This window comes from Passer domesticus, chromosome 4, assembly GCF_036417665.1.
Source record: "Passer domesticus isolate bPasDom1 chromosome 4, bPasDom1.hap1, whole genome shotgun sequence".
Taxonomy (NCBI): domain Eukaryota; kingdom Metazoa; phylum Chordata; class Aves; order Passeriformes; family Passeridae; genus Passer; species Passer domesticus.
This window is the reverse complement of record NC_087477.1, coordinates 44,186,272-44,202,982: the sequence shown is the minus strand read 5'-3', so window position 1 is coordinate 44,202,982 and position 16,711 is coordinate 44,186,272. Positions and strand designations below refer to the sequence as shown.

Here is a 16,711-nt window from a genome sequence, read left to right as displayed (position 1 = left end):
TTTATAAAAGTATTACATCTTCCAAAGTAACCATATTGCAGAATTATAAGTTTGCCTCATCAATATTGATATTTCTTCACAATTCATCTGAAAATTTAAAATTTTAAATGCATCAAATTAAATTCTCATTTTACAAAAGATATTACCTTGCGCTTGGCAGACTGTGACCAATTCACTCTCCTTAGTACTGCAAAATTACTAAAGCAGCAGTTTACATCAATGAAGGCATGGATGTTGTCACATCTAGTTATGCATGTAATTGCTGTGACACTCAGTCTTCTATTTATCCGATGCCTTGAGAGGCTACCTAGAACAGAGGCTAGACAGTGTTAAGGAATAAAGTAGGTATTTATTAAAAAGACTTCAAAGGATACACCTTGGGCAGTACAAGAGTCCAGCCGTGCCTCCACCCAAGATGGACACCAAGTCATGAGATTTCACACTTTTATAAGTTTTGGTCCATTTACATATTGGGGTTCATTGTCCAATTACAGATTCAGGTTATGAAGTCCCATCCTCCCAGATTGCTCTCCTCAATTTGCTGCTGTTTCTACCTTTTAGGCCTGAAGCTGCAACAGTGTCCTTAGTTCTCAGGCTGGAAAAGGATTGTTTTGTCTAACTAAACTGTGAAGAGAACTCGTAAACACTTTATATGAAGTTCAGAGTCACGTACTGATGCAGTACAGAATCTGGAAAATATGAAAGCTAAAACTTAAGGCATCATATCAAACCCAAATTTTGAGGAGATCCATCTTTAGCTCCCCATGAACAAATAACACATTGAAAAATTTCCTAGATGTAATCTTTCATCTTCCAGATAACATTCAGATGAGATTTTTGTGTCCATGGTTACCAAGTCATTGTGCAGAGATTCATTTTGAGTGTTGTGAATAATGTTACTTTTTAACCTTACCCTTCAACACTTACATTTCCTCTGTCAGATTTCTGTGACAAAACAGAAGTAAAACACGAAACCCAGCACTTAGTCTGATCTCACATCTAGGAAATTATCTTGGTGTAGAGGAGATGTAGCTCTTGATGTAGAACTTCACAGCCAGGACTGTGTTTGTGCTCATGTAAGTACTAGTGGCTGATAGTGCAAATTAGTATCAATATCAGTTTAATGCAATATATTTATATCTGTTATACTCCCCAGAAGAGGACATTTCATATATTTAGTCCACTGTTACTATCTGGGCATGTAACAGACTTCAACAGTATTGAAAATATAGAAGAAATTTTACTGGCAGTATAGAATTTTTTCCATTTTTGTTTTTAAATGAAAGTATGCAATTTTGAACCTACCTTTATGTGATTAATTATTAATGGAAACTTATTATTTCTAGCACCATCTCCATCTGTTTTTTTAATGCTAGGAATAAAAGCAGTACACAGACAAGCACAATTGTATACATTTATATGATAAATAAAATCAATCCCTCTATTCCCACAATCTCACCCTATTTTTTCTCTCTTAAAAAACTTGCACAATGCTAACAACAAAAACAAGAAAAACAAGAAAAACAAGATGTCATTTTTAAAATTGGAGACAGTTGTAATTTTCCACACCAAATATTATAGTAGAAAGGAAGTACTTGTTCAGATCCTTATAGCTCATCCTATTTACCAACATTCCACACAGAAGTGCTAACAGCCATGGAGGGTCAACTCCTTGCTGAAAGCTGGTCACAATTTTTCTGATTTATTTTCATAGAAAGACTGTTCTAGAAACTTGAAAGTGGCTGAGCAGAAGCCTTTATAGAATATTAAGCTGTTCAGCAAATATGAAACCAAATATTTCTTTTCATTAAATACTATTTTTTTTTGCAAACAACCCAGGCGTGCAATAAACTGTCAGGTGGTATTTAATATGACCCTTGTTAATAATATAACCATTGGTTTAATATAACCATTCTGTTACATTTTTATCTATTAAAATCAGTTTTGAGAGAAGAAGAGATGCTCAGTGTTGTCTTTGATGCTCATGCTACGTCAAATGTTCATACATTTGTGCACCAGCATATCCTCTTTATAGTTGTTACTTTTTCCAACTATTATACATCCTTATTACTGTTACTGCAATACTCTCATTACTACTGAAATGTTTCCCCTTATAAGTTAGTCAAATGCAGGGAAGGATTAAAAAGTAACATTCATTTTTCATTGCAACACCCATCTAATTATTCTTAATATGATTTTTATTGTATAATGTCACTTATCACAGAATCACTTTAATATGAGCTATAATTATTTTAAGGATAAATTAATTCCTACATGAGTATTATTTAAAAATACTATGTGGTGGTAACTCACATATTACAAACATGTCATATTTTGGTATCAAAAAATAGTGGTTTAAGTAAATATTTCATAACTGTGTTTAACACAACATTTAACACTGGTCAGAACGAATACTTTAAGATGTTCTGTTTCATTATCATATGGAACATAAATTCAAGATACATAAATTCAATACTAGTTTATGTATAATGCAACATGATTAAATCTGTTCCTACTTCTTTTTATTTCAGAAGTTCTTCCCTCATTTTTTTGTTGATATTTTAATGGAATTACAAAATTATGCAAAAGTATCTCAAATCCAACTTTCCAGTTCAGGATATATACAGATATTTATTCAAATGGCCCCTGGTTATAAGTGTTCAGACTGGGGAACAGGGAGAACATGTATAATTAATTTGCTTAGAAATGTCATAAAACTCAATGATGTATAATGAAATAGCACAGCAATAAATACATAAATATCACTTAATTCCATCATAAACTCTGATGTGACATGAATAATTATGAATATTAATATAGAATGAAGTATATTCTTTATAATAGACAGGTCAATTTTGTGGTATCCAATATGGCATATTTCTTTAAGGCATGTATATGGATGGGTTCATATTCATCAACATTTAAAATCTGAAAGATCCACTGACAATTATCCTAAATGACTTTAGGATTATATTTTACGCTGGTGTAAACTTAAATGTGTTCTTCATAAATAAATATATACACATAGAAGAAAGCTTCCAGTAATTTATTTTATATTGGGTTCTTATTCAACACCACCCAATTAAAACAATATAAGACCTCAAAACTCTCTCTATACTTAAAAATTTGTATTTTTTGTTAAATACTTCACATTGAAAATACTGAATCATGTAATACTGAAAAAGACGGACTCTTTCTCATAAAATATAATCAAAGCTAGCAAGAAGAGCTTTAGACCAAGGAAAATAGTAGTTTTTAAAACTGTACAAAAGACCTTGTTTTACTTAACATTAATATTTCCTCTTAAATATTATTTCTTGCACATCTTGATCCTTCTGTGAAAATTATCATCAGAGAGTTTATTATAAATTATATTATATAGAATTTTATCCATGTGTTCATTTGCATGGAATCTTCTATATATCCTCTCTGTCATTGAGATGAGTAGAAGAACTGACCTTTTAAGATATTTGTCAGGGTTTTTCCTATGAATTTGTGCAAAACAAATAAAATAAGTCTCTGCCTTGTTACACATCCTGCCTGAACTTTCAGAATCAAAGTATACATTAGCTGAAAACTATCATGAGGGATACTCTTAACAGCCTTTTCTTAAATCCTGATGCAGCACTCATGGTACAACATGACAATTACAGTGAAAATTGTCTGCTGCATTTGCTATGTAAAGGGAAGCGCAGAACTGTGTCACTGCAGATGCATACTAAAATGCACAATAAAAAGATACCCATGAGACTGTTTTAAAATTATGAATTGGTACAATTTATTGGAGTTCATCTCCAATACGGAGATGGCAACAGATGCAGAATTGAAACTGCCAGCATTAGCACAGTATCTGCATTTTCATTCCTGACCCTCTCACACCTTTCAGCATCAAATAAGTGCATTAAATCTAAAGCTCTCAGTCTGTGTATTGGAAAGTCCATGGTTTTGAGTCCTTAACTAAAATTCAAGTTTACCTCAAAAAGGCTTAAGGTATGATTATCCTGAAATGTCATAGAAATTGGTCCCACTTAAGAATAGTGAGAAATTATATGTAGTTAGCATTTATAACAACTGCATGCTTTTCTAAATAATTAGAAGAAGTCTGAAGTTATACTGACAATAGCTAACTACCAAGAATGTACTAAGTGAAGAAAGTGTTGAGTCATATAATGAATTTTCAGTACAGACTCAGATAAGATCTGAAATGCTTATTTCGAGGTTAAAAGGAATAAAAATAATACTTGAATAAAACATTATTTTAAAATTAAAACTCACTACAGGCAGTATAATGCACCTTTATTAAGATTGCCAGGCATATAAATTTTTTTTATTCTATACAATTTCTTTAGCCTAAAGTAATTTGCAGTTTCTTGAGCACTCAAATTATCTTTTGAATTTGAAGACCTTATATCACATGTTTTTTCCATTCATTGAATTTAAAAATTAATTGCTTTACTGTGACTAAACCCATGTTATCTTCAACCACCCCATCTCAGTTAACTTCTACCAAAACTGAATCTGATAGAGTCATCTCTTACTGGTTCAATAATGTGAGTAATAGAATTTTAAAAACCCTACTACAGCTTTTATAATTTGTCTACCTTTAAAAAAAATAATTTGGACCATACAAATTCTGCAATTAGTATATTTCCTTTGCTTTTTTTTCCTGTGGATTTTTTCATCTCTTTAATGCTTGTTCCTCCTTGGATACTTTTATATTGCTTCTTGAATTTTTAAATTTTAGTAATCCACTTCCATTGTTAGTGATTAGTCCACCAGGTTTCAAATACGTGTGTAATACCCTCTTTTGCACATGCAGTCCTTTTCCTTCTGTTTATTGATCTTCTCTCTTTGGACTTTATAAACTTTACAATTATTTCTTTTTGACTATATTCAACTATCTATGCTCAACTCTTCCATGAACAGTTATACTGTTAAGTATCAAAGTTAAACTTTGATATTGTGTTATTATTAAATATGCCTCCCTCCTGATCATTTATCTATTGCAACATGTCATGTGAATTTCTTTTGCCCCTTTTCTTTGTTTGTTAGAAGTAGGAATGGCAATTGCTTAGTGAGGGCAAATTTTTTCCCTTTAATTTTCCGAATTTTGCAGTCATAGTAAACTAAAAATTGGTTTTTGTCTAAAGTGGACTCCATCCAGTCACTGCGTTGTGTTTCTGAACACCTGTCTATAGTAGAGTATCTTGAAAATATAATGTTATCTTATCTTTGCAATCATCTATCTATTTTCACGGTTTATTCAGTCCTTCCACCTACATTTTTTGTTTTGGATTTTTTTTTTATGTGGAAAGAATATAAGAAAAATAACACTTGAAACCCTTTACTATTATAATTCATTGGCCTCACAGTTTGGCATATTCTTGATACTTTAGAAGGAATCTGTCAAATCTATAATGATGGATGAATAGCAGATTCCACTGTGTTCACCTTTGGCTCTTATTCAGCCTCAAATAAACTCCTGCTGCTCTTTCCTCTTTCATCTAACTTGGTCTCATTTTTCAAACTGTTTCTTCAGCTGTAGCTGTCTCACATCATCCTTTTCTTCCCCTTTGCAACACTAGCTGTTATTTTCTTCCTCTACTTATTATTTTTCTTTTTATATTTTACCTGCAAACTCATCATTTATACTACATGTGTTATATCAGCAGCTAATCTTTTTATGAGTACCCTTTTCCTCAATTTTCTGTGTTCTTGGAGATGTTTCCATAAGCTTCTCAAATATAAACTCCTTCCATTTACACAGCAGCTCAGTAGCCACCAGGTCTTAACCAAGTTACTCTACAGTGTTTCACCAGGGTATCATTTAAGATTATCATTCAAGAGAAAAAGTGACCTCTTTCTTTGTCACAATTGGTGTCTCCCTCATCCTTCAGACTTGCTGTAGCTCTGCATCATTATCAACATATTTTCCTTAGTTCCCACTCTAAAAAAAAGAAAAAAAAAGGCTGTTTTTCCCCCTCAGATACCACAGGATACAGGATATAAGATATGAGAAGAGATATGGCAAGGAAAAAAAAGATGCTGAGACAAGCAAGGGACAAAAAAACCCAGGCAGATTCTATGTCTGCCACAGCACTTGAATAAATAACTAACAGAAACAGGAGATTATCTGATGGAGTACTGTGTGATTCATTGACAGTTTCCTATTTTGGTTATAAATAAAATTCACAAGGAATGTAGATAAAAAATTATAAATAAACTATTTAAAACTTCAATAAGATTAAGGTTATCTCTGCTAATTTGCATTCTCATCTAGCTTTGACTTACTTGGATCTGTGTTAATTCACATTGTCTGAGAAACTTGTGTATTCCTATTTAAATAGGGCACATACCATGTCAGATAGGGAAGACAAGAATTTGAAGTGCTTGACAGGGTATCCTGAAATATTTTGTGTTGCCAGTGAGTAGTTATCACCAGTTCCAAAATTTACAGGTGAGATATTAAGTCTGTTTTCATTTGTTTATGAAGACTTCTTTTTGAGAAATATTAGCCAAAAGATTATACAATTGTAGTTTACACCAAAATTCAACTTACGTGAAAAGTTAGGAAGATGCTATAATAAAAAAATATTCTGCGAAAAAACTTTATGGTGTTTTTTATTGTGAGTTTGGGGAGGGGTGTTTAGTTGGTTTTGAGTTTATTTATTTTCTGATTTGGTTTGGTTTTCAGCTAGGAATCAAAAAAGCCAACCAAAAATTCCACAATGCTTCACAGAATTTCCTCCTCCCTGTATCTCATCACAATGATATATCCTAACAGCAGCTTTGTGTTGCCCTTCCTGTTGTACTGAATTTTGAGTTATATTCTTGGATAGACATAAAGTACCTACAGAAATATCAATATAAATAATGTGAACACATCAGTTTCCCTTTAATAAGCCTAGGTAAATCTTCACTGTCTCTAAAAGAAAAAAAAAAAACCTCTCAAGCTTTTTTCACAACATTCAGTTCAACTCATTGGAAGGGCAGAAGTGCTGTGGTAAGAACTGATCTGGAACTGACAGCTGGAACTGGTCAGCCTCCCCAGCACTGAGACTGCCAGAAACACAGTGCAGAAACACCTACATGGCTTTGCAAGTGCCAGCTTGTGACTTACATGTCTTGTGCTAAGCCAGAGCTAAGAAAGCACTACTGAACCATGCTGCCTCTGTTTTGTCCCTGTACTTCTTGTCTTGATGTGTCCTGTAGTATCTGTATTTTCAGGGGCATCAGAGGTTTTTTGACTATATACAACATCAGATTGTGGACAGTCAAAAAAACAGGAAAGACCAAAGCAGGGATTTGGAATCTCCCCAAAGTGCAGAAACAGTACAAGAAAGTTCTGACATTGATTCAGCTTTCCTTGTAGCCAATGGAGGAACTTTGCTTCTATATATCTGGAGTCAACATTATTCTGATGTTCATGGCTCCACTTTCTGCATCAAATTAGACTTATGTCGGCCTTAAATAAGAGAGGTGAAAAGCCAAGCTGGTCCATCCTTCTGCAAGTGAAAGAAAATCTCTTTGTATCTCTCTATCTTTTTTAATTCCACTATCCTCCGGCCAGCCTAAGTTTCCTACAGTTTAAGAAAGGAGTTAACAATCTTTAAGGGTTATGTTCAACCTTTCAAAAGATATGTTTTTCTACTTCATATTATAGCTCAAAATACTTTGTTCAGGACTCTCATTTCCTATATGTTTGATATTTAGTGAAAGTGTGGCCCTAAATAAGAAGATACAAGTAAAGTCACAATAACAGCCAAAGGGATAGCAAAAGATAAAAAAAGTTTCTATTTATAACCAATTTGTTACATATTTTTGAGTGGATTTCTACTTACTATAAGGCACATTGGAAAACAAAGCTGCTTATTTATAAAATTAAAATATTAATCCTTAAATAATTAAGAAAAAAACCATTATTTTACAAGTTTCTCTTTTAAGGGTAAGTAATGCCTGGAAGTGTCACAGGCTGTTTGTTAAATCAGAGATGACAGAAATTCAAGCAATGTTTTGGTTTTTTTCTAGCAAATCTCTTCAATAAATACTGGTAGATCAACCAGAAGAATTAATTTTCATAAAGAGATTTGCATATTTTTCTGCAAAGCTGAAAAATACATGTTTCCTTTCAGAATAGGAAAAAAAATGCAGGAGTTAAGGCAGCAGAGATTTGGTGTTTTACTAGTTTTGCATGAACGGAGGGAGTCTGACTTGTCAGAATGGATGGATTCAAAGCTACACAGAGATGCAACGTTTGATCTCCCTCAAGAGCCTTTCCTCTGCTTTATTCCCTTTTTTTTACAGTACAAGAGAAAATTTGCAATGATACTTTTTGACATGATGATGTTTTTGATGAGATTTCATTGATGATGTTGCAATGATATTTTATGACATTGCAATATCATTGCAATCTGCTGGCAAAACTCTCAAATCTCAGTTAGGAAAGGACTGGCCCCATGCACTTTTTCGTCCTTGCTAGAAGTCTGAATCTAATTCATCAAAAACATATTTCTATTGTACCTTACAGTCTCTAACTATGAATAATAGGCAGATATTCTGCATTTAAGAGTGCAGAAAATAAAAGCTAAAGCTTTTATTGGACATTTGACTGCTCTTTCCAGTGGTAGCTGCCATTCTCACAATAATTCTGTTAGTCAGAGCTCTAACTTTTTGCTGAAGGTATGATAATTAAAATGGTAAAAGCAAGATCTTCCTACCAGTACTGATTTTGCCTCCAAATCTTCAATATGAACATTTTTTTGCCACTGAAAGCACTCCAGTTATGCTGCACAACAGGATAAAGCACATATCTCTACAAATTAGAAGCAATCAAGATATAACTGCAGTTCATTGCCCTTCAGTAGATGGGGACATTATCTATCCTTAATGTACTGCAGTTAGCAGCAAAATATAGGTGGAAACAATGCTCTAAAACCTTTTTTCAGTCTTTTAGACTCCAGAGGAGACCTTCATGAGTCTTCACGCCATTTTTTTTTATATTTAATCCAAATTGCTATTATTAACATCTAAAATTGCACCAGAAGCACTTCCATGAAATCAAGAATCAGAGAATATCAAAATGTATGAGGTTGAAAGAGACCTCTGGGAGTCAACTTGTCCAACTCTTAAATCCCCCATTCAAGAAGGCTCACCTGGAGAGGAGATGATGGACCATGTCCAGATGTCTTTTGAATATCTCCAACATCAATACGCAGTTCAAAGTTTGGAATAGTCCTTAGCAAAATTATAGAAACACAGTTGGAGCTGGAGGAGAGAGATACTGCTATTAAGATCACATGGAGTATCACAACAACAAATTGCATTTGTAGCTGTGTTTTTGTTGCCCATGTCTTAAAAGGGAAGCAGTAACAATGTTTTAAAATGGTATAATACAAGGGCTTTCATATCATCTGACTTTAGTTTGGGCACCCAAACTAAAAAGGTTTCTTTTCCTAGTGTTTTTCAATTCATTTGAGATACTTACAATGCTATTAAGGAATTTACATATAATCTTCCTTGGATTAACTTCTAAAGGATCTTCCTCTCTCCAGTTGCTTTTAGAGGGAACCTAGGGAGCATAAACACATATCTTAGCTCGGTAGTTATGACATCTCCTAGTCTAGCCTGGAGATACTATGCAAGAAAACAAAATACTGGATATCATGTTTGCAGCACCTCACTAGATTAGCTAAGAAATACATTAGTCACCTCTGTTCTGCTAGCTCTTCGTATTCAGAATTAAAATGGTCTAAACTGCCTTGGGTAAGATGAATAAAACAGAAAAAACCTACAACTGTCATAATATATATCTGAATGTGACAATCTGCATTAATTCAAAAGGTCTATGTTTCATGCTTATATTAATAAACTATTTAAAATCCCTTACCACTAGAATAAATTCCACCAGAAACAACAGGAGCACTTTCAGCTTCAAATGCAAAAAATATGCTTTCATAAACTTTATACACATACCTTGTGGTTATTGTACAAGTTACTTGAAGTAGCAGATTAATCTCTCTGTGATTCTAAACACACCTAAGAAAGCTGTCAACGTATCTATATTTCTTAAATCTTAAGATATCACAGTGATTGCACAAGCTTTTCTCTTTAGATATAGATTTCAAAGACCACAAACCAGATCCATTCTCTTGTTAGTAGCTAATGAGTAGGTCTGCCCAGCTGCCATGATTTAACCCCAGCCAGCAGCCTAGCCCCGCACAGCCACTTGATCACTGCCCTACCAGTAGGAATTGGGAGAGAATTGGAAGGGTAAAAGGTAGAGGACTCATGGGCTGAGATTAAGACACACAATCAAAGGAGAACAAGGAATGAATTCACTGCTTCCCAGGGGAAGGCAGGTGTTCAGCCACCTCTAGGAGAGAAGGGCCCCATCACATGTAAGGGTTACTTGGGCAGACAAACACCGTCACTCCAAATATCTTCCCCTTCCTCCTTCTTCCCCACCCCCCCCCCCCCCCCCATTATATACTAAGCATGTTGTCACATGGTGTGGGAATGTCCCTTTGGTCAGCTGGGGTCACCTGTCCTGGCTGTGTCTCCTCTCAACCTGCCATGCAACGACAAATTCCTCACCAGCCTGGCCGTAAAAAGCAGAAACAGCCTTGGCTCTCTGTAAGCCCTGCTCAGCAATAACAAGAACACGTCTATGTTATCAACTCGGTTCAGCACAAATCCAAAACACAGCTCCATGCCAGTCACTGTGAAGAAAATTGACTCTACTCTGGCCACAACCAGTGCACTGAACTCAGGATGTTTTAGGATGATAGGTTTGAATTAAACTTATCAAAATCCCTTTGACCAACAATTGACAGTATGAAGAAGGCATCTCCAGTTCAGAAACTCACATTGGAAAGGGCTGATGTTTTATGGGTAGGTAAGAAAAGGATTGATACTTGAAGGTATTGAGATTCATTGCTAGCTTTCTGCAGAAAGTAGAAAGACTCCATTTTTGTATATTGCTGGTTTTGCTCAATAAAATTTACATTTTAATCTACAGGGGAGTTCATGTTGTTCAGTCAGAGTGGCAGCAGATACTCCAGAAAGCGTTCTGTTTACCAGCACAACTACCCTGGCATTATTTTCTTTTCAGGTAATAAAGTCTAGGGGTTTTGCCTTGAAATAACAGGGCAATCATATTGAATTGGTTCTTCAATTTTCTATTGCAATGGGGTTAAATCAACCCTTGGACTGTCCCAGAATCACAGTTATTTCATGTTTCTCATTTGTTCCTATGAAACAACCTTTTTGCATGGATATCAACAGATACCCTGAAAATGTGCACCCCTCTGCTCATCTTCACTTGACAGCTGTGAGGTATGCTACGTGCCACTCACTCTTTCTCCTCTTCTTGCACAAAGTTGCCAGTGTAAATATTTTAAAGTCAATATTTTTACTTACATTTGTGTGCACTTATTTCTTTAAATATTAATTAATACATGTATTTACATGCAGTAAAATATTTATATGGAAATTTTATGCTGTCTAAATGTACAGTGAGAGCTAATTTGTCAGCTTAAATTAAATGTAGCCTCTCTGACTTCCATAATCCTCTCCTATTTTTTCTTGCTCTTTCCATTTGCTTAAGTCTATGCTTTGCCCTTCACTACTTCAAACCTTCCTGAATTAGACCACTCACTTTTCTCTCTCTTTTTTTGGTCTTGACACTCACAAACTTTCATATCTGCTTCTTAATGCTCCCTCATCACCCTGTGCGTAAAACAAATTGAGTTCTATGTGGCAGAGCACAGTAAGGGCAGAAACTCTAAGAGCATAATTTTAAAAAGGTCAGAACAGTATTGCTGAAAACTATGCTTGAACAGCTCAAAACTACTGTTCTCATTAACAGGATGATTTTCTGATCCAACTGAGAGAAAACGTCAGTGGATCTTTGTAATCAAAGGTGCAGAATCATGAGGAGAAAAATTCTACAGAAAGAACAAAATGTTGATATTTGTTCTGGAGCTGTATCAGTGTTCTGCTCTGATAGAACCTAATTTATTAGAAGTTTTGACATAGACTTTAACAGGAAAAGTCCTCGATTCATTGTGAAAACTAATGTCTATTTTATGTTTGTGTGTGTGTTTGTGACAAGCCTATGGAAACATATGACCTGCTGTCTGGAAGTGGCAAGTGACATATATAGGTGTGTATACATATATATACACACACACACATATCTATATATATACACAATATATATACACAGGTAAAATAGCTTGCAAAGGCTTGCATCTATTACTTTGTTTTTAAATTTCAGTAAGACTGCAGTTGAACATGAGGAAAACATACTTGTCAAAATTCTTATACCTTATGCTAAAAGCACAACATGGCAGTTAGAAGGCAGACTACCTGTGGTTAAATTATAGATGGCATGTGAATGCACGCAGTTATTAAGACACCAAATTTAAGGAGGTTTTATTTTAAATCCCTAAATTCTTCACCAAAACAGGCATCTTAACCCTGCAGCTTCAACAAAAAGAACAAAGCAAAGTAAAACTGTGGTGTCTCTTTTTTGTTCTCAAGATTGATATACCAGTATTGCTAAGATGTAACAACGCACACAGGCTAATGGCACCTGGTCTGTTAACTGCTTCCTGAAGCAGCATAGTTTAAGGATTAAAGGTAAAGCTTTAATAGATGATTTTGGGTTATTGCATTTGAATGTCTGGTTTTGTTGGTTTTTTCTGTTCACTTTTTTGGTTAAGCTAGCGAAAAGAAACTGGTAAAATATAGTTCAATGTATAACAAAAAAATTAGACTTGTTGCTATTGCGATTTTTCACTCCATATTCACTACTCTGGAATACTAAAACATGATCATGTACTAACAGTTAAACAACCCAAGCAGATGTTTAAATACATGCTACCAAATTTTTAATCTGACTTAGATGACTGAGAATATTTGCTGAAACCAAAGGACAAAAGTTTATTTTAACATCTTCTTTCTTTCTGTGAGTGATGACCTCCTGACTACTAAAGCAAGCATAAATCTCTCATTGACTGCAACAAAGACAGTATTTCACCCTGTTCATATCACTACAGTACAGCAATATCACTCTTATTTTTTTGTCAATTGTTTTTTATACAATTTCACTCTTTACAGTTAATGTCTGAACTGAACATCTTCTGTATAATGTGACACAAACTGTTTACTCCTCTGGAAACTATCACCATGTCATACATATTAAATCCAGTGGTACCATTACATGATCCTACACATGCAATTGTTTCCTAAACAGATGAGAATGAAAAGCAAGATAGAAAATCCTGCAGGATCTCAAGCAGCCCACAGGGAGCTGCAGGATAAGCCAGACACACACGCAGGCAAAGGCCTAAAAAACACCTTTTCATCTCTAACCCCTGCTGTGTCATCCTTCCTTAGAAATATCAAAAGCCTCTCTATCAGGTAAAAATACTTTAGCAAGTATTTAAATATTCAGAAAAATTAAAATATGAGGAAGAGGTGAGGTGGAGCAGACACCAAGGAAGGGCTGGTGCCCAAGGCCCCATACAGACAGAATCGCTGCTGCTGTGCCAGCACTTTCCTTTCAAGTTCTGCAGGGCCAGGCAGCTTCCCAGCCTTGGCATTTGTTTTCTTCTTCTCATCTACATCTCTTCCTGAATTCATGTCTTTCATGTCTGCAGACACTAACTAGGACATCTGACTGGTAAGGAAAGAAAAATATTGGCCAGATATGCTGACCCCTGACATAAGGGCATTAAATAGTGTTCCTTTGGAGTTGATTTTGAAATATCTTTAAGAAATCTTTGAAATATCTCACAGAGAAAGAAAAAAAGATGACATGTGATTTCAAATAACCATCATCATCTTCATTTTGGATTTATTTTTTCTTGAGTTGCTCCTAAAAAACTTGAAATAATTACAGGCTGTTATTGTCAGTTAGAGGAAGAAAGGATAAATACACAGAACAATGTAATGGAAGTTCATAATTTACTCAATTGAAGTGGCTCAAAACTCTACTGCATTAGAGATATTAAAAATGTTAATTTCAAGTAAAGTGACATTTAAATATCAGGATTTTGTGTGTGTGTGTGTAATCCTTGCTTCTAGTTTGTATCGGCATCTTTGATAAGAAATAATGCTTTTAGTAAAGCATTTCTCCAGTTATTATTATACCAAAGAGAAAGGCAGAAGTGGTGCAAATAAAATTGGATTTTAGTTTTAAGGAGAAACTTCCTTTATGTTTAAATGTGGAGCACTACAAAAATTTGCCATACCTTTAAAAAATTAGTAAGGGTTTCTTGTCTTTAATGTCATTATCTCTATCAAATATGGTTTTTCTAGGAGAAGTACCTAATTTTCAGTTTCATTCCTGTACAACTTGAGGGGCAGTATTGCTAGAACCAAAACCTGAAGTTCCCACCTGGCCACAGGAGAGGTGGGAGTTGGGGGAGGGAGGGAAATAAATTTGAATACTTTCTGCTTAATACAGGATTCAGAAAATAAACTTATATGTACAGTTGAGCTTGCTAAATATTATTTATCAAATACATTATTCATTGAATCTTTGTCATTTTTCATTGACTAATTTATTCAACAAATACTGCTTATGATAGTCAACCAATTCTGCAGAAGTCAAAATACTATTTGTCAAATAAATTATTTGATAAATAATGACATTATTCAAATCCCTTAGTTAACTGTATTTGTTTGCTTCTTTATTTGCAGCTAGCTTCAACCTCTGCCATAGAATAAAGCTGCCTAAATACAAATTGATGATGCCCATTAAATGCTAACATACAGCACAGAAAGTGCTTATTTTCCATCAGTCAATTAAGTCTTTAAAAAGTTGTTAAAGAATGAGTTGTAATTGTTATTTCCTTCATCTGTTCTTTAATACCTTGTTTGTTTGTTTCCTCTGGTCCTTCTTTCCAGCTTATCATATAATTTTCTAGATTATAATGGTCTTTTTTATATCATTTATATACCATTTTTGAGAAATTATTTTCAATTGCAATCTTGGCTATCTCTAAAGATTTAATTCCAATTTAAATACTCAGATATGAGTTCATAAAAACAGAATTCTATGAATGTATGTTATGCACTAGAAAATTATCTAAGCTCTGCTTCAGTCATTTCTGTGACTGAAAAACAGAGAATTCACAATACAGGAACAAATGAGACTATTTTGCAATTAGGGAAATATTACTGCAGACAACTTGAAAGAAATCTTATCCATGAGCAAGATGCTGAGCAAGTGGAACAAGGATTTTTATCAATAGCCATGTCTTCCTCCTTTCCTATATGCCCAGTATAGGATAACTGGAACTACATTTGCAGAATTAGTGAGTATTCATGACAGCATCCAAATGCAAACAGAGCCAATTTTGAACATGCACAATACTGCAGATTTATCAACCTCACAGGGGAGAAAAAAGTTAAAACCCAAGGAAAAAGCCCCCAGTGCTCAGCAACACAAGAGCAGGTTTATTAAACTAAGCACGGAAAGTTTGGATGCCACTCAATAGTTTTGGCCTTTGTCAATAGATGCCTCAGTTCTCACTTCTTGAGAAGGAGCAGCTGTCAATGCTCCTGTGTGTGTGGATTCTATGCAATAAGTCTGCAATGTTCATAGAGCGCTTATGTCCACAAAGATCAACACAATACTTATTTTTCTGTTTTCTTGACAATAAAATATTTCTAGAAATGATAAATAACTTTTGCAGACATTGGCAGAAATGGTAACCCTACTCCAACACCATACTCCACAGAAGCACAAGTCCCAAATTGTCCCTACTCAAAAGCCTGAGTGACTAAACACTTGATAGAATTTGCCTCTTGATATTTAACCAGATTGTTAATGGCAGCTGTAGGTAGCAATGATCTCTGTCTGATGATACTTAGCAGTCATGATGTTACTTTTAAGGATAAAAGTAACCACATTAACTGAAAATATGAACATGTTTAACAAAACTGCTAATAATATTAGATACTTGAGAGGCTTAAGAGAACTTGGAAACCAAAGTAATCCCCTAGAGTATTATGATTTATTTACATGTTTCTGATAATTGGTATGCTTAAGCAACATTTTGCAAATTCAGCAAGAAAAAAAATTGTAATTTTGTAGTAAATTTGTTCTTTATGAGTCAGTAATCTTTAGTTTAACGAAGAAACCACCTTAACACTGCAGTATGCCTGGCTGGCTTATTTCAGGTACTGGGAATAACATTCCATCTGTCTTTTTTTCCTGACTTTTTTTTCCAGCATATGGGCCAGACAGAATTCATGCTTCAACCCCTTAGCCCCTCTGAGGCTGACTACTGTTCCAAAATGTAGAGTAAGGGGTAGCACACTGGTAAAGCTAGAGCTAGGAAGAGAGATTGTGCTGAGGGACAGCTCTGCACCCCACTGTCAGGTGTCAGTTTGTGCACAGCCTTGCAGACAAATGAGCTCCAGGAGGCCTTGCCTTCAAAAACAAGTCATGGTTGGTGTGAGCCATGCAGCTGTACGCTTTGACATGTTCTCACTCCAGCATTCATATGCCTATTTCTCATATTTTACACAGTTTTTGATCTAAATAGGCAAGTTATCGCACAAGAGGGAGAAAACAATTACAAGATTCAGCAATTATATCGGGAAAAAAATTACAAAGATGAGTGCTGCTTTCTTTGATGGGAGTTTGCTGTTTCAAGCATATGGCAAATACAGAGTTTCATGCTACATCTTTTGA

At 34.7% G+C, this 16,711-nt stretch overlaps 2 long non-coding RNA genes across 9 annotated transcripts in view; one reads left to right on the top strand and one right to left on the bottom strand.

Moving 5' to 3' along the window:
- The window catches only part of LOC135299107 (uncharacterized), a 50,237-nt gene extending 39,152 nt beyond the window's left edge, over positions 1-11,085 (top strand). Inside the window, exon 4 of the long non-coding RNA XR_010361164.1 lies at positions 11,018-11,085. This is a non-coding gene — a long non-coding RNA (uncharacterized LOC135299107). The remainder of the gene's footprint in view (positions 1-11,017) is intronic.
- Positions 1-16,711, bottom strand: part of LOC135299105 (uncharacterized) — a 100,310-nt gene that overhangs the window by 20,503 nt on the left and 63,096 nt on the right. For 6 of the 8 annotated variants that reach the window (XR_010361155.1, XR_010361160.1, XR_010361156.1 and 3 more), the window contains 3 exons: positions 9,485-9,568; positions 9,153-9,264; positions 147-7,505 (listed from right to left, as the gene is read on the bottom strand). This is a non-coding gene — a long non-coding RNA (uncharacterized LOC135299105). The remainder of the gene's footprint in view (positions 1-146; positions 7,506-9,152; positions 9,265-9,484; positions 9,569-16,711) is intronic. The other 2 variants (XR_010361157.1, XR_010361159.1) reach the window with 2 other exon arrangements.